Consider the following 25,653-nt stretch of genomic DNA (forward strand, 5'->3'; position numbering starts at 1 on the left):
TATTGTTTGTATTCAGTGTGAGGGATCATGAGGGCGTATTAGTGAAGCCAGCTGATGTCCCGGACTAATAAGAGTTAAGCCCTAATGGTAAACAAACCCCATCCCCTTCCTCACACATTATCGTCTTTGTTGCCAACACACACACATGCATGCACGGGTGATCGTGCACACACACACACAAACACACACATGCATTCAAACACACACAGGCAATACATACACTCACAATTTTTCCCGTCCTCCCTCTCTCTCCTTCTCTCTCCTTTCTATCTTTCCTCTCTCTCCCTGCTCTGTCTCCTTTCTCACTACAGTACTCCCCAATTTCGGCAGCACTATCTGTGTACACATGAGCTTGGAAGAGACACCATCCCCAAGTGGCACTACTGTCTCTTTGATTAGAATATCCCCCAGTGAATACAGTACACATCACTGGCACTCTCTATGCAGAAGAGAGGGCTCTCCAGATCCCTATAATCTGCTTGATGAAGATCCCAGTGCTCCGGGGACCTAACGGGGCTGCCTCACACCAATCACGGCTGCCCCAGCTCCCAGCGTAAACGCAAGCCCTTCGCCACTGAGCCAGTCAGTGAGCCAGTCAGTGCTCACAAACCCTCGCTCATTCTCTCTCCCGCTCGCTCTCTCGCACGCTCACACAAGCTTGCTCTCTTTCACACTGCTCTGGCACACTTTCTCTCTCCCCGCTCTCTCTCTCTTGCTCTCTCACTTGTCATTTTAAAACCATAGGGAGACTCCTACATTCTCTCTCCCTGTTTTGTACCTCTAGCGGCACACACTCCGGCATCAACTCTGGCGTGGGCAATAGGCTTTGCACAGAAAAGGATAATGAAAGAAAGATACCAGAGATAGAGGTAAATGAGAAAAGAGGGAATCATAGAGAGGAGGCAAAAAGGAGAAGAGAGAAGAAGCGTATCTTGTATTCTACACAGGGAAAATAAGCGTGGAGGATAGTTTGACTGCTTGGATTAAGCTGGCTTTGAAACAGTGTGAATCAATCAAGGTATGTGTGCTGTTTACTTACCTCTTAGTTTGAGTGTTATTTTTTTTTTTGTAGGCTAGGTTGATATTGGGTATATTCCCCCTCCAAGTCAATAATGAACAAACTGAGTTATAGTGCCAGAAACTCATGGTCATTTCTGTCACCCCGCTGCTGCAAATGGCTTTCAAAGCCTCCTTGATGCCAAAGATTTTTTGAAGCTATAAATGTTTGACTTGTTTTATTCCCCCGCCAGCCAAATCAATACATTATTAGATGTTATCCCCACATGTTATTTGGATGTGCATATGGTGGATACAGAACCAGCGGGTGTCCTTGAAACAGTTCTATCAGAAAGAGTTTGATGGAGACAGGAGGCTTGTGTTGTGCTCTGTTCTGTTCGGAGTGCAGGGTCAGTCATATTGAAGAATGTCTTTCAGGCATGTCTTTATGGTCTTTGGGTCAAGGCAAACCTATTGATTCATTCATAGATGACACAGGAGGTGTAAATGAATGCAGATTGGCAACACATGCAACAAAACACCTCTCACTGAGACTGTGTGATGCCCCTGTTTTATAAGTCACAGAGAGCCATTTCGGTTCATTTGCATTTAAAAGGTGATACTGCTTTTCAACTTGGTGTTGGAAAGTCTTCAAACATTGGTTATCAAACCATAGCCTGTCAAGTGGTTTGGGCAACTTCAAGGTGCTGATTCCAACACTGACTTGAGGGATACCAAAAAGCAGATGCCAATTTTGGGGGGATTGCAGGTGGTTCAGCTTGACAACGCTGCTTAACACTCTTGTAATGAGATGTAACCAACAAATTGCATCACTGTATTTTGTAAGATCATTTTTGTTAGAGATATTCCCTTTATGGAAAATCTGAGTTCCAATAAGTTCCAATCGCCTCGATAGTACAAATAACTGTAATAATGACTCCAATATTAGCAGTAAACATAAAGGTGTGAGTTTTTAATTTGCACTTTTCAATCAAAACACAACACAGTCTGCTTTGGAATGCTCACATCACAGGTATGACATGCTATAATGCATATTATAGCTCATGTTGACATATGCACATTTATTATTGTACTTAATGGATTCAAGTATTTATTGTGGTATCCATGGAGATTAGTACCAACAAACTGAGTGGATATGAAAAAGGAAACACACCAGGGTTGGGCTCAATTCGTGTTGAAGAAAGTCAATTCAGGAAGCGATTTGAATTTAAAGTTCAGAAAGGGTCACATTTTTTAAATAAATACCTTCTACCTTTCAATTTATTGAGAGGTCATTTAAAATAAATGTCATTTTTTCGATTATTGAATTGGGATTTTAGTTTTGTTAAATTACTTATTTTAATTCGATTCGAGCCCTGCAACACACACTATCTGATATGCTGCATTTGGAATATGGGTTTACAGATGCACCCTGTCCCTGTTCATTCTACAGTAGCAGATGCTTACTCAGGTGAGCTGTAGAAGGTGAGATGAGGACAACATATATACATATATAACATACATTTGGGGAGATATAGTGCGTGCCTTCAGAAAGAATTCATACCCCTTAACTTATTCCACACTGTGTTCTGTTACAGCCTGAATAAAACTAATAATCATTTCTCAACAATATACACACAATACCCTTTAATGACAAAGTGAAAACATTTTTTTTTTTTTTTTGCTTTTATGAAATACAGAAATATCTAATTTATGTATGTATTCACACCCCTGAGTCAATATGTGTTAGAATCACCTTTGGCAGCCATTACAGCTGTGAGTCTTTCTGGGTAAGTCTCTAAGAGCTTTGCACACCTGGATTGTACAATATTTGCCCATTATTTTTTTCTAAATTCTTCAAGCACTGTTAAATTAGTTGATGATCATTGCTAGACAACCGTTTTCAAGTCTTGACAAATATTTTCAATCAAATTTAAGTCAAAAGTGTGACTCAGTCACTCAGGAACATTCACTGTCTTTTTTGGTGAGCAACTCCAGTGTAGTTGGGCCTGCTGAAAGGGAAATTCATCTCCCAGTATCTGGTGGAAAGCAAACTGATCCAGGTTTTCCCAGTGCTTAGCTCCGTTCCGTTTCTTTTTAACCTAAAAAACTCTCCAGTCCTTAATGATTACAAGCATACCCACGACATGATGCAGCCCACACTATGCTTGAAAATATGGAGAATGGTAGTACATAATGTGTTGAATTGGATTTGCCCCAAACATAACACGTTGAATTCAGGACATTTAAAGTGAATTGCTTTGTCACATTTGTTGCAAACAGGCTGCATGTTTTGGAATTGTTTTGTTCTTTACGGGCTTCCTTTTTTCACTCTGTCTCTTAGGTCAGTATTGTGGAGTGACTACAATGTTGTTGATCCATCTTCAGTTTTCTCCTATTACAGTAATTGTTTTAATGTCACCATTGGTCTCACGGTGAAATCCCTGAACAGTTTCCTTCCTATCCGGCAACTGATAGGAAGGAAGTGTGAAGTGTTCCAGAAACACATCTTTCACATGTGAAATGTCACATGCAAAGCATTTTTTTTAAATGTAACTGTTATTTAACTAGGCAAGTTAAATTTTTATTTACAATGACGGCCTACCCCGGCCAAACCCGGACGACGCTGGGCCAATTGTGCACCGCCCTATGGGACTCCCAATCACAGCTGGATGTCATACAGCCTGGAATCAAACTAGGGACTGTAGTGACATCTCTTGCACTGATATGCAGTGTCTTAGACCTCTGCACCCCTCGGGAGCAATTCCAAGAACATGTTTCACATGTGAAATTTCAGATTAATGATCTCACTTAGCCCATCTGGGAACGGGGTTCTAGCGGAAACCCTCGCCAACAGCAAAAGAAATTGCAGGGCGCCAAATTCAATCAACAGAAATCTCATAATTCAATTTTCTCAAACATACAAGTATTAGAAACCATTTTAAAGATACAATTCTTGTTAATCCAACCACAGTATCCGATTTGAAAAAGACTTTTCCGCGAAAGCAGAACATATCATTATGTTAGGTCAGCAACTAGTCACAGAAAGCATACAGCGATTTTCCAACCAAAGAGAGGAGTCACAAAAAGCAGACATAGAGATAAAATGTATCACTAACCTTTGATATTCTTCATCAGATGTCACTCCCGGGACAACATGTTACACAATACATGTATGTTTTGTTCGATCAAGTTCATATTTATTTCCAAAAAGCTCAGTTTACATTTGGCTTTGCCCCCAAAACATCCTGTGAATTTGCACAGAGCCACATCAAGTTACAGATATACTTATAATAAAGATTGATAAAAGATACAAGTGATATTCACAGAATTAAAGATATACTTCTCTTGCAACCGCTGTGTCAGATTAAAAAAAAACTTTACGGAAAAAGCAAACCATGCAATAATCTGAGTACATCGCTCAGACAACAAATCAAGCCAAACAGATATCCGCCATTTTGGAGTCAACAGAAGTTAAAAATAGCATTATAAATATTCATTTATCTTGTATGATCTTCATCAGAATGCACTCCCAGGAATCCCAGTTCCACAATACATGTTTAATTTGTTCGATAAAGTTCATCTTTATGTCCTTTTAGTTAGCGTGTTTAGCCCAGTATTCCAAATTCATGACGCGCAATCACTAGGAGCAGACGAAAAATCAAAACGTTCCGTTACAGTCCGTAGAAACATGTCAAACGAAGTATATGTCACGATCGTGTGGCGGATTAACGGACCAAAACGCAGCAGTTGGAAAATAAGCCATCTTCCTTTTATTATGAAGAAGGCAAGAAACGAAACAAAACACTGACACACTATACAAAACAAGAAAACGACCGTGAAGCTACTAACGTCGTGCACACACAGGCTACAAACGTTTACATAGACAACGCTAGACATCTACACTCAACACAAAACCATATACTACACCCCATAACCCCTTTACCATATAAACACCCAACACCAACAAAACATAAACATTCCCCATGTCACACCCTGACCTAACTAAAATAATAAAGAAAACAAAGAATACTAAGGCCAGGGCGTGACATAACCCCCCCCTTGAGGCGCAAACTCCGGGCGCACCATACACAGTCTAGGGGAGGGTCTGGGTGGGCTTCCCTCCACGGTGGCGGCTCCGGCTCTGGTCGCGGTCCCCACGTCACCACAGTACCTAACCACCTCCTAGGCTTCCTCCAAACGACCCCCCTCCACATTAACCCCATTGTATTAAGGGGCAGTTCCGGACTAAGGGACAGCTCCGGACTAAGGTCCAGTACCAGGGTAAGGGGCAGTACCAGGATCAGGGGCAGTACCAGGGTAAGGGGCAGTACCAGGGTAAGGGGCAGCACCAGGGTAAGGGGCAGCACCAGGGTAAGGGGCAGCACCAGGGTAAGGGGCAGCACCAGGGTAAGGGGCAGCTCCGGACTGATGAATGGCAGCTCCGGACTGAGGGACTGCAGCTCCGGACTGAGGGACTGCAGCTCCGGACTGAGGGACGGCCCATGGCTGGCTGACAGATCTGGCTGCTCATGGCTGGCTAACGGATCTGGCTGCTCATGGCTGGCTAACTGATCTGGCTGCTCATGGCTGGCTGACGGATCTGGCTGCTCATGGCTGGCTGACGGATCTGGCTGCTCATGGCTGGCTGACGGATCTGGCTGCTCATGGCTAGCTGACGGATCTGGCTGCTCATGGCTAGCTGACGGATCTGGCTGCTCATGGCTAGCTGACGGATCTGGCTGCTCATGGCTAGCTGACGGATCTGGCTGCTCATGGCTAGCTGACGGATCTGGCTGCTCATGGCTAGCTGACGGATCTGGCTGCTCATGGCTAGCTGACGGATCTGGCTGCTCATGGCTAGCTGACGGATCTGGCTGCTCATAGCTAGCTGACGGATCTGGCTGCTCATGGCTGGCTGACGGATCTGGCTGCTTATGGCTGGCTGACTGATCTGGCTGCTCCTGTCTGGTTGGCGGCTCTGGCAGATCCTGTCTGGTTGGCGGCTCCGGCAGATCCCGTCTGGTTGGCGGCTCTGGCAGATCCTGTCTGACGGGCGGCTCTAGCGGCTCCTGTCTGGCGGACGGCTCTAGCGGCTCCTGTCTGGCGGACGGCTCAGTGGGCTCATGGCAGACGGGCAGTTCAGTCATTGCTGTGCAGACGGCAGACTCCTGCCGGCTGAGGCGCACTGTAGGCCTGGTGCGTGGTGCCGGGACTGGTGGCACCGGGCTGGGGACACGCATCTCAGGGCTAGTGCGGGGAGCAGCAACAGGACGCACAGGACTCTGGGGACACACAGGAGGCTTGGTGCGTGGTTTAGACACTGGTGGTAAAGGGCTGGAGACACGCACCATATAGCTAGTGCGTGGAGGAGGCACTGGTGGTACTGGGTTGGGGCGGGGAGGTGGCGCCGGAAATACCGGACCGTGCAGGCGTACTGGCTCCCTTGAACGCCGAGCCTGCCCAACCTTACCTGGTTCTATGCTCCCCGTCGCCTGGCCTATGTAGGCGAACCGGGGACACCATGCGTAAGGCTGGTGCCATGTACGCCGGCCCGAGGAGACGCACTGGTGACCAGATGCGTTGGGCCGGCTTCATGACATACGGCTCAACGCTCAGTCTAGCCCGGCCGATACGTGGAGCTGAAATGTACCGAACCGGGCTATGCACGCGTACAGGAGACACCGTGCGCTCTACTGCGTAACACGGTGTCTGCCCGTACTCTCGCTCTCCACGGTAAGTACAGGGAGTAGGCGCAGGTTTCCTACCTGACTTCGCCACACTCCCTTTAAGGCCCCCCCCAAGAAATTTTTGGGTTGTACTCACGGGCTTCCAGCCTTGTCTCCGTGCTGCCTCCTCATATCGCCTCCTCTCGGCTTTAGCTGCCTCCAGCTCTTCACGAGGAAGGCGATATTCTCCCGGTTGAACCCACGGCCCCTTACCATCCAGTATCTCCTCCCATGTCCATGAATCCTGTGTATGTAGATCCTGTTGCCGCTTTCCATGCCGCTTGGTCCTATGGTGGGTAATTCTGTCACGATCGTGTGGCGGATTAACGGACCAAAACGCAGCAGTTGGAAAATAAGCCATCTTCCTTTTATTATGAAGAAGGCAAGAAACGAAACAAAACACTGACACACTATACAAAACAAGAAAACGACCGTGAAGCTACTAACGTCGTGCACACACAGGCTACAAACGTTTACATAGACAACGCTAGACATCTACACTCAACACAAAACCATATACTACACCCCATAACCCCTTTACCATATAAACACCCAACACCAACAAAACATAAACATTCCCCATGTCACACCCTGACCTAACTAAAATAATAAAGAAAACAAAGAATACTAAGGCCAGGGCGTGACAGTATAGAATCAATCTTTAGAATGTTTTTAACATAAATCTTCAATAATGTTCCAGCCAGAGAATTCCATTGTCTTCAGAAATGCAATGGAACTCAAGCTAACTTTCACGTGAACGCGCATGGTCAGCTCATGGCACTCTGGGAGAGACCTTACTCAATCCCCTCTCATTCACCCCCACTTCACATTAGAAGCATCAAACAAGGTTCTAAAGACTGTTGACATCTACTGGAAGCCTTAGGAAGTGCAATATGACCCCATAGACACTGTGTATTCGATAGGCCAAGAGTTGAAAAACTCCAAACCTCAGATTTCCCATTTCCGGTTGGATTTTTCTCAGGTTTTCACCTGCCATATGAGTTCTGTTATACTCACAGACATCATTCAAACCGTTTTAGAAACTTCAGAGTGTTTTCTATCCAAATCTACTAATAATATGCATAATAATATGCATATATTAGCAACTGGGACTGAGTAGCAGGCAGTTTTCTCTGTGCACGCTTTTCATCCAAACGTGAAAAGGCTGCCCCCTATCCCAAACAGGTTTTAACTGACAGCTCTTTGAAACGCCTATGTCAAGAATCTTGGATGCAGTGTTGCAGTAAAATAATCTCAAGCTAATTTGTTGATATACAAAGCAACTCCATCAACATTGAAATTGCATCATTAGCTAAGTTTCCATTCAACTGGTAACAGATCTGAATGCAAATATTCTAAAATCTAACCTAAATAAAATAGATTTTTTTTCACAAGAGGTTTGTTGCCATCAAATTGACTTGTTGCAGAAAAAGTCTGTGCTTAATGAAATACACATAAAAATAACTTCCGCTGTAAAAAAAAAAAGCGAGTTAAATGGGTGTCTTTTGCAATTTCATCTCTGATTCTGTCACAAAAACAATGATGCGTTACAAAAGATAATGTGCCCACTCTAGTATTAGCTTGTGTGATCTAGCCAACAGCTGGTAGATACAGTGCGGGTATAGCCTACATGATGAGATTATTATTATTATGGACAAAAGAGTAAGATAATTTTTATTTGTCAAACGACAGCGAAGCATCGATCATCATGTCACCAGAATAATAAGACCCTTTATATTTATTGGAAAAGCATCAAGCTCATCACCTTGCACTTTCACCACCCTGTGAAGTTCATCATAATGTATTTAATCTGTAGCCTAATAAACGGTATGCTTTCCAGAGACGTAGTGGGAGGACCACACAACATGTCATTGCGTGACTTCAGGTTTACTTCAATATGATGGTTATCAATATGATGGTTATCATATCAATATTTGCTCATAAACGTTTTCACACTGCCATTTCTCACATAATTAATTTTACAGACACAAAGATATCTCACCTTGTCTAGCGTATTTGGTTATGTCGACATTGAGAAAGATTACCGTCAAATTGATGTTTCTATCAGGCCTTTCGTGAGTTTTTTATGACCCTTCCCACCCTTTTGTTCCATGCTGGCTGAAGACCTAGCTAGCCAGCAACTAGCGAACACCAGACACAGATGAAAGAGAAGAAATGTAAGTATATTTGCCATAGACGAATAGTGTAAACGTTTAAATATATGTGACACAATTCAGGAAACAAGGTATATGTTGCATGTCACAGGAGAGCCGTTTGAACTTACAAAATATTTTTTTATCAAAATGCGTTTTTTGCCAGAATTGCATTCTCGAACATGTGAACTTTCATGTGCCTTAATAAAACATGTTTATGCCATCTGTAAATACGAATAAAGTTGTTAAATTAAGAGCCTAGTTGGTTTAGCCAAAGTCAGAAACCTTCCCGACAACCATGATTGGCTGAGATAATGAGTGGGCTGGACATGCCGAGAGATGAGTTTCATCTTGTGTCTATAAAATGAGGTGCTCATTATGCATAGATAATCCTTTCAACTGCAGTTTTTTCTAAAGATATAACGTTAGCCATGGAGAACTGCAAATATGTTGCTACTGCTTTCAATAACATTGCTGCCCTGAAATTATCAGGCGCTATCGACAAAGGTCAGTGGGAAAAAGATGTGATGGACTACTTTCTGGAGGATGATCGTGCCATGCTTGACTCTCTCTGACTCTGAAAATGAATCAGACGACGAGGAAATCCCTGATTTAGGTAAAAACATTTTCATTGAAGAAAACTTTGTAGAGTGTTCTGATGACGGTGATGGGGAAGAAACAGAGATCAACAGTGTTGTTGTCACAGAAGAAATTTACAGAGTTTTGAAATCAATGGAACACAACTGGCCAAACAAGCTGTGCAAACTAAACGGAAACAACAAAGGACGTCTTATTTGATGAAAGGGGTTGCAGTCTACCGTGAATCTTTCATTCATGTATTCGGGTAAGAATCTAGCTATAGTTTCAGATATATGTTTCTAATTTTTTCAAAGCTGTTGTTTTCATTGCAAGTTAAGTCTTGCTGTAAGTTAGCCAGCTGGAGTTCGATGGCTGGCTTGCTAGCTAACGTTAACATTGAACTTAATTTATTTGGTTAACTGTAGCAATGACAATCGGTTTGTATTGTGAGTAATGTTACTCTATGGATTGGGATTATAGTTATTTTTTTAGCTAGCTAATGTTAATGTGACATGTCTAAACAAAAGACCCAAAGTTAAAGCTTGCTATTAGCTAACTAACATTAGCTGAGGTTAGATGGCTGGTTCGCTAGCTAACATTAATTTATGTGTATGAATTGTGTGTAACGTTAGTAATGTTTTCTCAGAATGCCATTTCGCATTGCTAGTTATAGCCTAATGTTAGCTAGCTAACATCGAACATATTTGGTTAACTCTAGGTAGCTATGACAATCGGTTAGTATTGCTAATTAAAGCTTGCTGTTAACTAGCCAGCTGACGTTAGATGGCTGCCAAGCTAGCTAACATTACGTGTGTAGTGATGTTATCTCAGAATGCCATTTCGCATCTATTGAATACTAATGAAAAACATATTTGTATCTGGAATTTATCTTTCAGCATCAGTAGAACACGCCTGACTCTCCTCCACCAGTCATACAAGGAGAATGGTCTAATGCCTCATCAAAAAGAGAGGTGGCCCAAGCAAACAAAGGCAGCAGCGCAGTCACAACTACATGCACCATTTCTTCACCAACTACGGAGGTGGGGAAACACATGTTGACCTTAATTGTGATAACTGCAGTGGCCAAAACAAGAACAAGTTTTTGCTTTGGCCTCATCAAGCCAGCTCTTCAGAAAGACCAGAGTGGACACTTTGTCTGAAATTGCTGGTGTTGTGAATGACAGCACTGTGACAGGGGTCAACATCCCACAGCTGGTTGGACTGGAGGATGGTACGGTGCTGGTGGAAAGCTATGGCTGGCAACAACACCTGACTACGTACTTCAGGCCGCTGCCACAAATCAAGCAGTACCAGCACTTCAGGTGAAAATAATTGTCATTGCATTGCATGAGGTTATTTTTCTTATCTAAACTTGGGAGGTGAATTGATGTTGTGCAGGGTTGTAATGTCTTCAAAACATGTTTTTGTATTCCCTGTTTTACAGCTTTGATAGATCTTCATACATTTTCCTTGACACCCAAAAGTACTCGTTACATTTTGACAGGAAAATTGTCCAATTCGCATAGGAGAACATCCCTACTGCATCTGATCTGGCAGACTCACTAAACACAAATGCTTTGTTTGTCAATTATGTCAGAGTTTTGGAGTGTGCCCCTGGCTATCCGTCAATGATAAAAGAGAACAGAAATTGTGCCATCTTGTTTAATATGAGGAATTTGAAATGATTTATACTTTTACTCAAGAATGACAATTTAGTACTTTTTACACCACTAGATATGGCTGGAGGATGTAGCATTTCCTTCACATGACCCATCAATTTAGATAAGTATGTCTGGGTAAGCGTCATCTAATATTCATACATTTTTTTATCTAGACTATCTGTTTACATGGAATTGTTCCTTTATTGTAGGCTACTACCACTTTTAGTCTTAATCTTCACTACACTGCTCACTGTTTAGCACATGACCTCATGTGATCCTTAAACAGATGAGTAGGGCTGGCTTAAGAGGGCTTGAACAATGCTGAATGGGTGTAGACAAAGGAGAGCTATCTCGTAAGTACCAAAATATTCAAAGGCCCTTTTCAAAAAAGTGAGTTTACAAGTGTATCAACTTCCAAAACATAATTACTTTTCCATTGTTCCTAAAAAATGCTTGTATGATATACCATTTTGTAGCTATTGAGTCTCTGCTTTTATCCAATGTAAAAAAAAAAAAACATTTTCAAATTTTGCTACATAAGACCGAATCCATGTGGTGAGTCACATATTTGCTGACACCCTACAGTCCAATTGTGTCACCAATCTATATAGCTATATAATCCACACCCCTCTACAAACACGCCTCTCCGATGTTGGATACAATGTGGTAGTTATTTAAATTAGGTAAGAGGATATCCGGCAAAAAGTTCCCATTAAGTGGAATTTGCACCAAAACCTCTTAAAAGTGCAGCAGATTAGAAACACATAATGTTACAACCTTTACAGAACAAAGAGTGCCGCTACTCAGCACAATATTGACATGCTTAAACTGCTACAACACGCCCACTGACAGTTGATACAAATACATATATATTTGACCACGGCCCCAAACATGCTAATGCACCTCGCCAGTACATTGCCCCTACCTAAATCAAATCACATTTTATTGTTCACATACACATATTTAGCAGATGTTATTGCAGGTGTAGTGAAGTGCTTGTGTTCCCAGCTCCATCAGTGCAGTAGTATCTAACAATTCACAACAATACACAAAAATCCCAAAGTAAAAAAAATGAAATAAATAAATATACAGTATAATATTATATTGAGCAATGCCAGAGTGGAATAGAATACAGTATATACATATGAGATGAGAAAAGCAGTACGTAAACATTATTAAAGAGACAAGTGAGTCCAAGTCTATAGGGCAGCAGCTTCTAAGGTGTAGGGTAACATAACCAGGTGGAAGCCGGCTAGTGATGGCTATTTAACAGTCTGATGGCCTTGAGATAGAAGCTGTTTTTCAGTCTCTTAATCCCAGTTTTGATGCACCTGTACTGACCTCGCCTTCTGGATGATAGCGGGGTGAACAGGCCGTGGCTCGGGTGGTTGATGTCCTTGATGATCCTTTTGGCCTTCCTGTGAGATTTTTTGATATAAATATGCACATTATCGAACAAAACAAACATGTATTGTGTAACATGATGTCCTATAAGTGTCATCTGATGAAGATCATCAAAGGTTAGTGATTAATTGTATCTATATTTCTGCTTTTTGTCACTCCTATCGTTGGCTGAATAAGTGGCTGTGTGTGTTTGTGACTTGGCTCTGACCTAACATAATCATATGTTGTGCTTTCGCTGTAAATACCTTTTGAAATCGGACACCATGGGTAGATTAACAAGACGTTTATCTTTCATTTGCTGTATTGGACTTGTTAATGTGTGAAAGTTACATTTAAAAAATATATTTTTTTTGAATTTCGCACGCTGCCTTTTCAGCAGAATGTTGTCGGTGTTCCACTAGTGGAACCCCTGGGCTAGAAAGGTTAAAATCCTTGATGTCTCTCTGGAAGTAAATACTCACGTTGAGCTTGTCTACTTTATTATCCAGATACAAAGTAATATACTTTGGAAGTGCTGGATGGTGTGCATGTCTCTTGAGTCGGACCAGAAGTCCACTCCGAATACCTCTTCTCCGGTGACGGTGTTTTGGAGGATAATAAGTTATATTGCCCTGGGGGTACGAACAAAGGATCCAATTTTGGAAAGTTGTATTCCTGCACGTAATGCTTGTGAGTTACCGACTCTCTGATAATCAAAAGTTATTTCCGTCTTTATCTAATAACACAAAAACATTTCTGGGCCAATGATGTAAGAAATGACACAAAAAAAACAAAATAGTACAGTTGCTTAGGAGCTACAAACAGAGCTTCCATATCTGTCGGCTCCATCTTACAAAGTGCAGTGATGATCATACCTTATATAGAGTACCACAGAATGTGTCATAATACCTATAAAACCTCGTGGTCAAAAAGGGAAACGGTTCCAATCATTTTTCCACATTTAATTTTCCCATAGGGAAGGTCTGTGTTCCATGTAGTCTTACCCTGGCGTGAGTCTTTCTAGGACAAGGTGACTTTTAGCAATATATTCACCTGTATTTACTCCCCCCTAAAATAAATTCTAATTAGCTGCTAATGTGGCTATAATAAATAACTACAAGTGCCATGATGATCTGGATGAGACCGCCGAATCAAGGCAAAGGTAAGAATCTCTGGATTATCTATCTAATGTTAGCTTAATGTAGTACTGAATAAATTAGCTACATTTCTTTAAATTGTGAATTCTATGAATTGTCTTGTGCAAATTTTTTACTGACCCAATACCTGTTAGCAAAGGTGTCAGCTAGAGACGGGATTTGTAGTCTTGCATGCCTACTTTGTTGCACATTAGCATTTTCGAATCTGAGAGTGAAGAGTGCCAAAAATATTGATTCAAGTCCCCTTTTCCGAGAGAGATTTACATGGTATCAAAACATCACGCCAGGGTAAGCCAACCCAAAACAGAGCCCTTATTTAAGTATTTCAAAAAATCCTTTATTGGAAAAATGAATGGTGAAAAAGCGATTGGAAGCATTTACCTGTATGAGCGCTAGGTTTTGTGTGTATTATGACACCTCCACTGTGGAGCTCTATTCAAAATATTGGGTAGAACAATTTCCATTATACCTACAAGGTACCAAACTCTACCATGTGAGTTCATATGTATACCTGTGAAGTGTACCTTGGACCTTTTTGTACCCAAGGGAACGTCACTGTACCCTAACCATATGCTTATTTTTTGTGAGTTTGTAAAAAAAATATTCCAAGCAGTAAGAATGGACCTGGTGGCACGGCAGAAACATCGATGCACTCAACCGAGAGGTTTCAAGTTAAAATCCCCAAAGCATTCATGCATACTCTGTCAAGTGTCCCTGAGCACTGCTAATTTTACATTGATGCTATGTTGGTGATGTTAATTGAACAATTTCCTTGATTCTGGGCAGTTTCAAGCTTTTAGCAAAGTGCAGAAATGTATTATTGCCAATAAGTCTGCAGCATTATATATTTTATGCAGCAGGACTTTTTAGGTTGATTTCACGAGATCACGTTTCCATGTTGTCGCATGTCTAGTTTCAAATGATCTCGCGGGATCTTCATGTGGTTTTTCCAAAAGGCTATTAGATTTGTTAACTGTTAAACTGTACATTAAAGCAAACTGCAGCTGTACTGTAAACCGCATAGCTATCCAATTATCTTTGAATAATCCACAGCACTTATTGTTGTATGACAGGCATGCATCTCCCACAACAAGAGAGCAGCAGACACATGCAGCCGAGTTGTGACATCCCCTCTGAACCCTCCAATGCAGTTCTGATTGCCAAATGGCACCTTAATCTCCACATCGGTGCTGTCCAACCCTCTTCCTGGAGATCCACTGTCGTGTGGGTTTTCAGTCCAACCCTAATTTAACACAGCCGATTCTACTAATTAGCTGCTCAACAAGACCTAAACTAGCCGAATCAGATACGCTAAATTAGGGTTGGACTGAAAACCTACAAGACAGTAGTTCTCCAGGAAGAGGGTGGGGCAGCCCTGCTCTATATAGTATAGTACTTTTGACCAGAGCCCAAAGGGAGTGCACTATTAAGGGAATAGGGTCCCATTTGGGACTCATCCAGTGTCAACAGCTCCTCATGGTTCTACCCGCTCTCGCTGTACTCCATGTCATTTTAATGGAAAGATTGAGTGGTTTTACAAAAAAAGCACGTCCGCAAAGCCCTCACTGTCGCCATATTAAATCATCAGCAGCACTGTTGGACTGGGGGAAAGAGAAGGGTCTGCATCACAAATGGCTCCTTGTTCCCTTTATAGTGCAGTAATTTAGGACACTGGTCAAAAGTAGTGAACTCTATAGGGAATGGTGTGCTATTTGGGATACAGAGAGAAAAGGAGGGTGTTTATGGATGTGTGTCCTTTATCCATTAACATAAGCAGAGCAGAGACCATCAGTCACCTGGATATGCCACCTATCACCACATTCTGCTGAATCTGTCTGTCAAGAGCCTTGAGCTTAAATGGGATCAATACTTGAGATCATTTGGAGTCTCTAGACTCTCCTCCTTGGGCTCTTCAATCTTCGCCCTCATGCAATGGACTCATCTTGACATTGTACTGTGCTAAATTATGTGTGTGGGTTTGTGAATGATGAAGGGGGGAGTGTGTGTGTGTGTGTGTTCCCCTCACTGCCATTTGTTAAACTGTGGGCATTGTGGTGTCCTTTATACCTTGAACACTCTGTACTACAGTACTTCTTGGAGGGGGAGGACTATACCCGTGGTATAGTAATTTTTTAAATATGAACTCATCACTGATTGAAGTATGTTGTTTGTATAAACCATTACAGCAAAAATACACTAACATTGTGACGAGAGCGTACTGTCATACCTTCGTCAACTTGGTTTTCAGGGTGCTGCACTGTGGATAAAAATAGGCTTTCTTTCATAATGGGATGCTATCTGAAATTCCGGCCACACGTCATAATGGGAGGATGTTATTGCAACCTCAGAAACAAATTTGCATGTTTGTTGGAATTAAAATTATTTGAAGTAGTTGTATCAACAATTGTGTCAAAATGTTTTGCTTTTTTTTTTATACAAGCCTAAAATGAGGTACCAAACCTTTCATTGTGTCGTAGGTGACTTTTGCAATTTTCTTACTTACTTTCAGGAATTTTGAGAATACTTATGAAATTACGTTTGATATAATGTGCTTATTTTCTTGGATCTACATCTCTACAATGATCTCGCGGTGAGGAAAATAGACTTGAAGCGTAAACTACGCATCTCCATGTGAGCCTCGCTTCGCAGAAATGCAGCTTTTGGTGCAGTATAGCATGTCGCAAAAATCACCCAAAAATCACCAGTGGCTCACGTTACAGAGACGTTACGGTGATGTGACAGCGTTTTTTTGTGCTGCCATTAAGATGCTAATCTACAAAACCAGTTGATTCTGTCATAACAAATCTTTCTGCCTGTGTAGCTTCAGATTTGCTTAATTTATTTTGCTTAAGTGGGCATGTTTGTTTGTATTTATATTGTGTATGATGTTCTGCTTTTACAATGTCTAGCATTAAAAAGACACAGGCAAAGAGGCGATGTCTTGGCTATTCAGAGCTTGGCAGAGACCCTAGCCTCTGAGTTCCAAATGGCAATTTATTCGAGACATAGTGCACTTCTTTTGACCAGAACCTGCAGACCTTTAAGACAAGGCTCAGACAATCAACTGCACGAGTCCTAAATATCTCAAATTAAGGTCCTGCCATGATGGATGACCCTCTGTCTCCAGGAGATATTGCGCCCCGTTTCCCCCTGAATGATGGGCACTATTCCTCTGCTGCACTTTGCAATTATTTATATATATTTGTCTCCATTACTTTGTCAGGTTTCTGGAGGTGGTACATCTTCTGCCGTGTGCTGGAACCTCTTTAGAGAGGAGGAAAGAAAAACCTCCCCTAATATTTTCCAAATCATTTTGGAAACCACTCTTAATTCACATGACATTGGTTTAGTTCAAAAATCAACTGTAACGTTACAGCTTTCTGATGCCCTGGGGGTTTAGTTACATAGTATGAAAGAAGAACAGACATAAAGTTGCATGTGTGTCTGTCTGTTTACCATGTAAACTGTAGGTTGTAAGAGTGTGGTGCAGTGTGTTAGCTAGCTGGATGGCAAGCTAGCAGGCCCAGCAGATATGGCCAAGCCTAGTCCTCGAAGGACCCGGCTGGCTGGGAGATGTGCCGACTCTGCAGGACAGAGATTATTGTGTGGCCGTATCAGAGTACACCCACCACAGACGCCTCTCTCCCACACCGTCACCGCATGGTCCTGGCACAGGGGACAGAGGCGAAGGGAGAAAGAAAGGCTTTCCCTTTCAGACAGAATGTTATTGACATTGCACCCTTGTTCAAACTGATCTTTTATATTCTGTTCTATGGCATTGTATTCCATTTTATTATGTTCATTCTGTTCCATTCAAAACTGTTTCTGGGTGAAGTCTAGGCAGCAGTTTATAAGTATCAGCTACTGAATGTGTGCATTGAAATGTGGAGACAGAATCCGATCCATTGTCGTTCAGTCAAGTTCATATTGGTCTTCTTCAAACACTTTTGACTGGGGAATTATTCTTTGACTGGCAAATAATTGCATTCGCTAATAGCCTTCAAGTTCTGTTTTTGAATACCACAACAGTATGTCTTAAAAATAGCAGTCACAGCAGAGAAAACCCTAAGGTTTTTGTGCCTTTGAATAAATGTTTTTCCATGCCTGTGAGAAATTCACCACACGATTCAGTCGACAGGATTGACTGAGGTGGTTATGAATTCACTAGAGGCCATGCATAAGCAAAGCCTCGATGGAGACTGCTGCATTACAGCAATGTGTTATAGTTATACTGCATTTCTGGTGTGTATTTGTTGTTATAGTCCACTTGCACAGGTAAATGGTTTGACTGGCAGGCATGCAGGTAGACAGACACACCAATAGCCAATACCTTCTTGGGGGGGTAATAAAATGAAGAAAAATAAAACGATGTGATGATGTGTGGGTCTGGTTGGAGTCCATAATCTTGAACATAGCCTTCTTGGCCCCCATTGGCAACACTGAAAATATTTTCTGTCACGCAGGTGAATGACTATTAGCTTACTTACCCTAGAGGTAGAGGGAGATTGTAATGATTTCCAGAGAAGGAAACTAGCTAGGGGCCCTTTCATTTTGAGAGGCTGAATTACTAGTGGCATATCTTTGCTGGAGGATAGGGCTGTAGATGTGAGACAAAAATAGATAGGAATACCGCATTCCTGGTAAATTTACAAATCTTTCAGGTGACTTGAAGACATTAGCATACTTTTTTAAAGATGACGGCTTTGAGTGTGAGTTCTATATTATTCATACAAGTATGAATTATCTTCTGGTGTTTGGATGTAACTGTACACTTCAATCGGTATTGAAACACTTTGTCTGTGGGGAATCCTTGATTCATTCTGAGAGAGAATCATACATGGGCATCTGTAATTACTAAACTTCCTAATGTATCTCTCTCTGTTATTCAATAGGCATCATTGTGAATTTACCGCCTTGGTTATGAACATCAAGAGAGAATCATCAAAACCTTTGAATACCCTCTGCAAAAAGGATGTTTTGAAGAATTTATTAGCTTTTATCATGGTTCTGCAGAGAGATTACGCAGTGAAAGGTGATAAATATAAAGGTGCCAAAAGGTATACACTATTACTTCCATCAAATAAATATGAATTCATCTTTGAACGTTTATGGGGGACAAAAAAAAACACTCATCCAAGAAGATAGGCTATCTAATGGATAAAACATTAGTGCTTTAGCACAATTTTGTGTCAGCCATATGTGAGAAGTCTCACAATATTTCTCTGTCTTGTCAGTTTTTATCCTATCCCGGCTTTTACTCCACCGCAATTAACATTTTTTTTCTTAACGGATGTCACATATAATTTTGAGTTATATTCATCCATGTCAAAACTCATCTTCATTTCATTAGAGATAAAAGTTTTCCCTTACATCAGCTTACCCCTGTTAATATTCAGGAAACTGATGCACGTGGGGGGGACGTGTTTTGATTTTTGCCCTAGCACTTCACAGCTGATTCCAAAAATTGACTAATCATCAAGCTTTGATTATTTGAATCAGCTGTGTAGTGGCTAGGGCAAAAACCAAAATGTGCACCCATTGCGTTTGGGAAACACTGCCATAAATGCTACACTACCACCTCCCAGTAAGGCAGTGGACACCATATCCCTGTGGAACACCTAATGAAAAAATTATATTTCACATTTGGATTTCCAAGTGGAATTTTTCCCAATTTTCTTTTATATATATTTTTTTGTAAAAAAAATATACAAAAAAACAGTATTTTGGTAATTCTTTTTTGAAACATTTTGTGTTTACTCCTCATATCAATAGAGAATTATAACATTTGTATAACCATTCACAACAGCTCACGGCCGCTTAAAGCTGTGGAGCATAGACTTTGGATATAAGTACTTTGTATTTTGATTGTATCAGCATTGGACTGTGTATTGATTCCGATTTGGCTAGCGTGCAACTTAGCATTTTTTTATTTCGGGTTGGATTCAGATCATCTATCCTTCCTGATTACCTCACTCCATTTCCCCCCCTGTCATGCTTATCATGACACTATGGAAATTACATCATACATTTAAAGTGGGAGATAGAGGCAGAAGCAGCTCTCACGAGCCAGCAAAATATAAACAGGGGCAGTTGTTTGATATCACAAGCCAGGAGATGTTCCGGAACTACATAAGCAGCTAAGAAGGAAATGTGAACACCGCTCATGTACATTTTATTTTACTTGACTAGGCAAATCAGTTAAAAACAAATTCTTATTTACAATGACGGCCTACTCTGGCCAAATCCAGACAACGCTGGGCCAATTGTGCACCACCCTATGGGACTCACAATCAAAGCCAGATGTTGAACAGCCTGGATTCGAACCAGGTACTATAGTTAGGCCTCTTGCACTGAGATGTAGTGCCTTAAATTGCTGCCCCACTCGGGAGCCCAAATGATTGTTGTAAATAAAAAGACTGCAACATTTTTATTGTAGACCAATGAGGGGGAAGTTCAATCGACCCAAAGCCATACTCTTTTTGTAGTTCCGGATTGTGCATCAGTTTCCTGAACCAGTGATATCCCAAAGCAAAGAAAATATTTGTTCATAAATCACTCTCTTCCTCTGGGAATCTAAGATACATACCAACACTATCAGCACTATTCATTTTTGTCTCCTGAAGTTTGGCTTAATCAATGTTCCACAAATCTGATGCTATGATTTCTCCACAGTTCATAACAATTCAATTATATACTTTCTGTTTATCCACCCTGAAATACTGAGATATATTTGAAAAGACACCAGTGCTGTAGTGCAATTTGTTTAGGTGAGGAGCTCCAAAATAAACTTAATGACCTAATAATTTCCTCACTCAAAGTTTATGCTGAGAGATGGAGCCAATTGTAGCCTATCATTATAGAGCATGCATTAAATCATACTCCATCTGTAACGTCTTCCAACACAGAGTTAGGCATAGGCTAACTAATTTCAAAATAGACCTTCATCACTGTCAATCATGAATTGTTCTTCACGTTTTAATGGTGAATCGTCCAAACTGCATCTCCATGCCAATCATTTAGATTTATCTCAATCCATTTCATGGGAAAATGTATTTAGATCTTCTTGAACTACTATTACCTGAGTGAATTAGAGCAGATGGTGTTAACAAACTATTAGCCTTGTACAGTGGCTTGCGAAAGTATTCACCCCCCTTGCCATTTTTCCCATTTTGTTGCCTTAAAACCTAGAAATAACATGGATTTTGGGGGGGGGTTGTATCATTTGATTTACACAACATGCCTTCAACTTTAAAGATATAAAATCATTTTTACTGTGAAACTGTAACGTTCTTCGTCGAGCGAAAGAGAGGAGGACCAAGATGCAGCGTGGTGAGTATTAATTTTAATAAGAATACTTAAACAACGAACAAAACAATAAACTGAGAAACGAACGAAAACGTAACAGTCCCGTTTAGTGAACACAAACAGGAAAAACAGGAACAGGAACAATCACTCACAAGCCACAAAGAAAAACAGGCTACCTAAATATGGCAAAACATAGAAACATACAACGCAAACTATGGTCAGGGCGTGACAGTACCCCCCCCCCCCCCCCCAAGGTGCGGACTCCGGCCGCAAAACCTAAACCTATAGGGGAGGGTCTGGGTGTGCATCTGTCCGTGGTGGCGGCTCTGGCGTGGGACGTTGCCCGCTTCAGTGCGCCTCCGGACTGAGGGGCAGCTCCGGACTGAGGGGCAGCTCAGGACTGAGGGGCAGCTCCGGACTGAAGGGCAGCTCCGGACTGACGGGCAGCTCAGGCGGCTCAGGCGCCTCTGGACTGAAGGGCGGCTCAGGCGCCTTTGGACTGAAGGGCGGCTCAGGCGGCTCCTGACTGAAGGGCGGCTCAGGCGGCTTCTGACTGAAGGGCGGCTCAGGCGGCTTCTGACTGAAGGGCGACTCAGGCGGCTCCTGACTGAAGGGCGACTCAGTCGGCTCCTGACTGAAGGGCGACTCAGGCGGTTCCTGACTGAAGGGCGACTCAGGCGGCTCCTGACTGAAGGGCGACTCAGGCGGCTCCTGACTGAAGTGCGACTCAGGCGGCTCCTGACTGAAGTGCGACTCAGGTGGCTCCTGACTGAAGGGCGACTCAGGCGGCTCAGGACAGAAGGGCGGCTCAGGACAGACGGGCGGCTCAGGCGGCGCTGGACAGACGGGCTGCTCAGTCGGCGCTGGACAGGAGGGCGGCTCAGGCGGCGCTGGACAAGAGGGCGGCTCAGGCCTGCCGAGGCGCACTGTAGGCCTGGTGTGTGGCGCCGGAACTGGTGGTACCAGGCTGGGGACACGCACCTCAGGGTGAGTGCGGGGAGGAGGAACAGGGCATACTGGACCCTGTGAACCGGGGACACCATGCGTAGGGTGGTGCCATGTACCCCGGCCCGACGACACGCACTGGAGACCAGATGCGTAGAGCCGGCTTCATGGCACCTGGATCTATGCACACTCTAGCCCGGCCGATTTGAGGCGCTGCTCTGTACCGCACCGGGCTATGCACACGTATTGGAGACACTGTGCGTATCTCCACATAACACGGTGCCTGCCCGGACCATCTCTCTCCACGGTAAGCACGGGAGTTGGCTCAGGTCTCCTACCTGACTTAGCCACACTCCCCGTGTGCCCCCCCAAGACATTTTTGGGGCTGCCTCTCGGGCTTCCTAGCCAGCCGTGTTTCTTCGTAACGCAGGTTCCCTTTTCCTACTGCCTCCGTTCTCCTGGCTGCCTCCACCTGTTCCCATGGAAGGCGATCCCTTCCAGCCAGAATCTCCTCCCATGTGTAACATCCCTTACGAGATTTCGGCCGCTGCTGCTGCCCGTTACCACGCTGCTTGGTCCTTTGGTGGTGGGTGATTCTGTAACGTTCTTCGTCGGGCGAAAGAGAGGAGGACCAAGATGCATCGTGGTGAGTATTCATTTTAATAAGAATGCTTAAACAACGAACAAAACAATAAACCGACAAACGAACGAAAACGTAACAGTCCCGTATAGTGAACAAAGGAACATGAACAATCACCCACAACCCACAAAGAAAAACCGGCTACCTAAATATGGCTCCCAATCAGAGACAACGACTAACACCTGCCTCTGATTGAGAACCATATCAGGCCAAACACATAGAAAGAGACAAACTAGACATACAACATAGAATGCCCACGCATATCACACACTGACCAAACAAAACATAGAAACATACAACGCAAACTATGGTCAGGGCGTGACAGAAACAAACAAGAAATTAGACAAAAAAGAAAACTTGAGCATTCATCACTATTTATCCCCCCCCCCCCCAAAGTCAATACTTTGTAGAGTCCCCTTTTGCAGCAATTACAGCTGCAAGTCTCTTGGGGTATGTCTCTATCAGCTTGACAATTCTAGCCACTGGGATTTTTGTCCAATCTTCAAAGCAAAACTGCTCCAGCTCCTTCAAGTTGGATGGGTTCTGCTGGTGTTCAGCAATCTTTAAGTCATACCACAGATTCTCAATTGGATTGAGGTCTGGGCTTTGACTAGGCCATTCCAAGACATTTAAATGTTTCCCCTTAAACCACTCGAGGGTTGCTTTACAGTATGCTTAGGGTCATTGTCATGCTGGAAGGTGTACCACCGTCCCAGTCTCAAATCTCTGGAAGACTGAAACAGGTTTCCCTCAAGAATTTCCCTGTATTTAGCACCATCCATAATTCCTACAATTCTGACCAGTTTCCCAGTCCCTGCCGATGAAAAACATCCCCACATTATGATGTTGCCACCACCATGCTTCACTATGGGGATGGTGTCTCGGGTTATGAGAGGTGTTGGGTTTGCGCCAGAGATTTGCGTCAGAGGATTTTCCTTTAAGGCCAAAAAGCTCAATTTTAGTCTCATCTGACCAGAGTACCTTCTTGCATATGTTTGGGGAGTCTCCCACATGCCTTTTGCGAACATCAAACGTGTTTGCTTATTTTTCTCCTTCAGGGTTATCTTTGGTCTCTTTGTTGCCTCTCTGATTAATGCCCTCCTTGCCTGGTCTGTGAGTTTTGGTGGGCGGTCCTCTCTTGGCAGGTTTGTTGTGGTGCCATATTCTTTCCATTTTACTAATAATGGATTTAATGGTGCATAATGGTGCATACATTAAACATGCTATCAAAACAATTTACCAAGTAGTGAACATAACTCATTACTCTGCCAAGGCAGCAGCTACTCTTCCTGGGGTCCAGCAACATTTAGGCAGTTCATACAATTTTCACAACATAACTATGTATTCACAGATTTCACAACACACTGTGTGTCCTCAGGCCCCTACTCCACATCTACCACATATCTACAGCACAAAATCCATGTGTACGTGTGTCTATAGTGCACATGTTATGCATGTGTCTGTGCCTATGTTTGTGTTGCTTCACAATTCTTACTACATAGAATTGCCTGATTTATTTTTTAAAACAGTCATTAAATCAAGATTTTGGTGTGTACTCCTGCATCTCAATAAACTATAACCTAAATGCATTATTACCTCCAACTCGGCCCAATTTACATCTCTAATTGCCCACTCTGACATTTCAAGCTGGAATGGGCCCTGTGTCTCAACCAATAGTCAATGTAGGCTAAATATCCCAAGCAGGGCTGCAGCAAGAGGTGGAGCGTTACGAACATCAATGTCAGTCGTTCTGATTGGCCAAAGTGATCAAGCCTCTGACGGGCCTCCGCAGTGCACACACACAGCCTATAGTTCTTCATCATTCTTGCCACCTCCAGAGAGAAGACAGGGAAGAGACCCCCATTTACCAAACCTCTAAGCTGCTACACATATTTATTTTGTTTGTCATTCTATTGTTTTTCATGGAATTTTAGTTGTAATTAAATATAATTTCTTTAGAATATATCAGAATACATTTTTCAGAAATAGTTTATGGAATAATGCTTATTTTATTCTGACAGTATCTTAATATACTGTCTGATTGTCAGCATTGAACGTCCCAGGAAATTGTTAGTTGGTCGAACACCGACCTCTGGAGAAATATATCAATATAAGGTGTCATCAAACCGTGTGTGTGTTGTGTTGGAGATAGAGCAAAGCATTCCAGTTCCCTGTGGTTGAAATTGAGTCCACAAGAACAAGGGCATTGTTTCAGCAATATTCTGTCACTCTTATCTCTTCAAATGACACATAAAATGCCATTGAGAAGATAGGAGGGAATTGTCATCTGCTTCTTATTTGACTATTCAGAAGACTGCTGGTTTAATGTACAATTTCTCACAGTCCACCACTCCTGCCCCTAAATCATTGTGACTGGAAAGGACATTTTTTTAGCTTACAGTGCTTTGACTAAACAGCTTACCATTTCAAGTGGGGTTGGCCCTCGTGCTTTATATAAACCATGAACCCCGGGAGTGATAAAGCATTGCACTTCTTCCATTAAATGGAATAAGAAATCATCTTGACAGACCCTACTTCTTGGCGTGGGTGAGTCTTCTTGGGAGCAAGACTTCCTCAAGGTCGGCTTGGACATACTTTCCTCAACCAGCACAGGCTGCTCATGATGAATTTGGATGGAGCTGAGGGGAGACGGGTGTGTGTGTGTGTGCGTGTGTGTGTAGAGCGTGGGAGGTATCACAGGGGCAGATTCACGGGGGTTAATGCATTATGTTTAGTTATAAGTGGAGGCAGCAGAGTTGTGCATCTCAGCTGTGTGAAAGATTAAAGAAGCAGCCAGAGCAGAATACCTCTTAATTCTTTATCACACTCGGTTCGGAGAAAAATAAACACTTGCAATCCCATGTAGGGAATCAAATAAGAAACACAATTTATGTTCTCGGAAGATTACCGATGTTGCTACGTGTTAAGGTATATGTATTTTTTTAATGTATGTATAGTAGGGTTAACGGTCTCTCTTCAATAAAGTCAGTCATGTACTCACATCAGTATCCCTGGTTTCTTATATTGGCATTGCTGCATGGACGTATCCTGCAGTAGTCAGACCGAAGTGGACATTGGACATCCCACATGTTGTTTCTTCTCTCT

General features: G+C 42.6%; 1 protein-coding gene across 2 annotated transcripts in view; it reads left to right on the top strand.

Annotated features, from left to right (window-relative positions):
* Nucleotides 1-580: 580 nt before the first annotated feature.
* The window catches only part of LOC129859459 (cadherin-12-like), a 218,906-nt gene continuing 193,833 nt past the window's right edge, over nt 581-25,653 (top strand). For both annotated transcript variants that reach the window (XM_055929272.1, XM_055929273.1), the window contains exon 1: nt 581-1,018. The gene's annotated coding sequence lies outside the window, so the exon portion shown is untranslated. The remainder of the gene's footprint in view (nt 1,019-25,653) is intronic.

This window comes from Salvelinus fontinalis, chromosome 7 (assembly GCF_029448725.1).
Source record: "Salvelinus fontinalis isolate EN_2023a chromosome 7, ASM2944872v1, whole genome shotgun sequence".
Lineage (NCBI taxonomy): Eukaryota > Metazoa > Chordata > Actinopteri > Salmoniformes > Salmonidae > Salvelinus > Salvelinus fontinalis.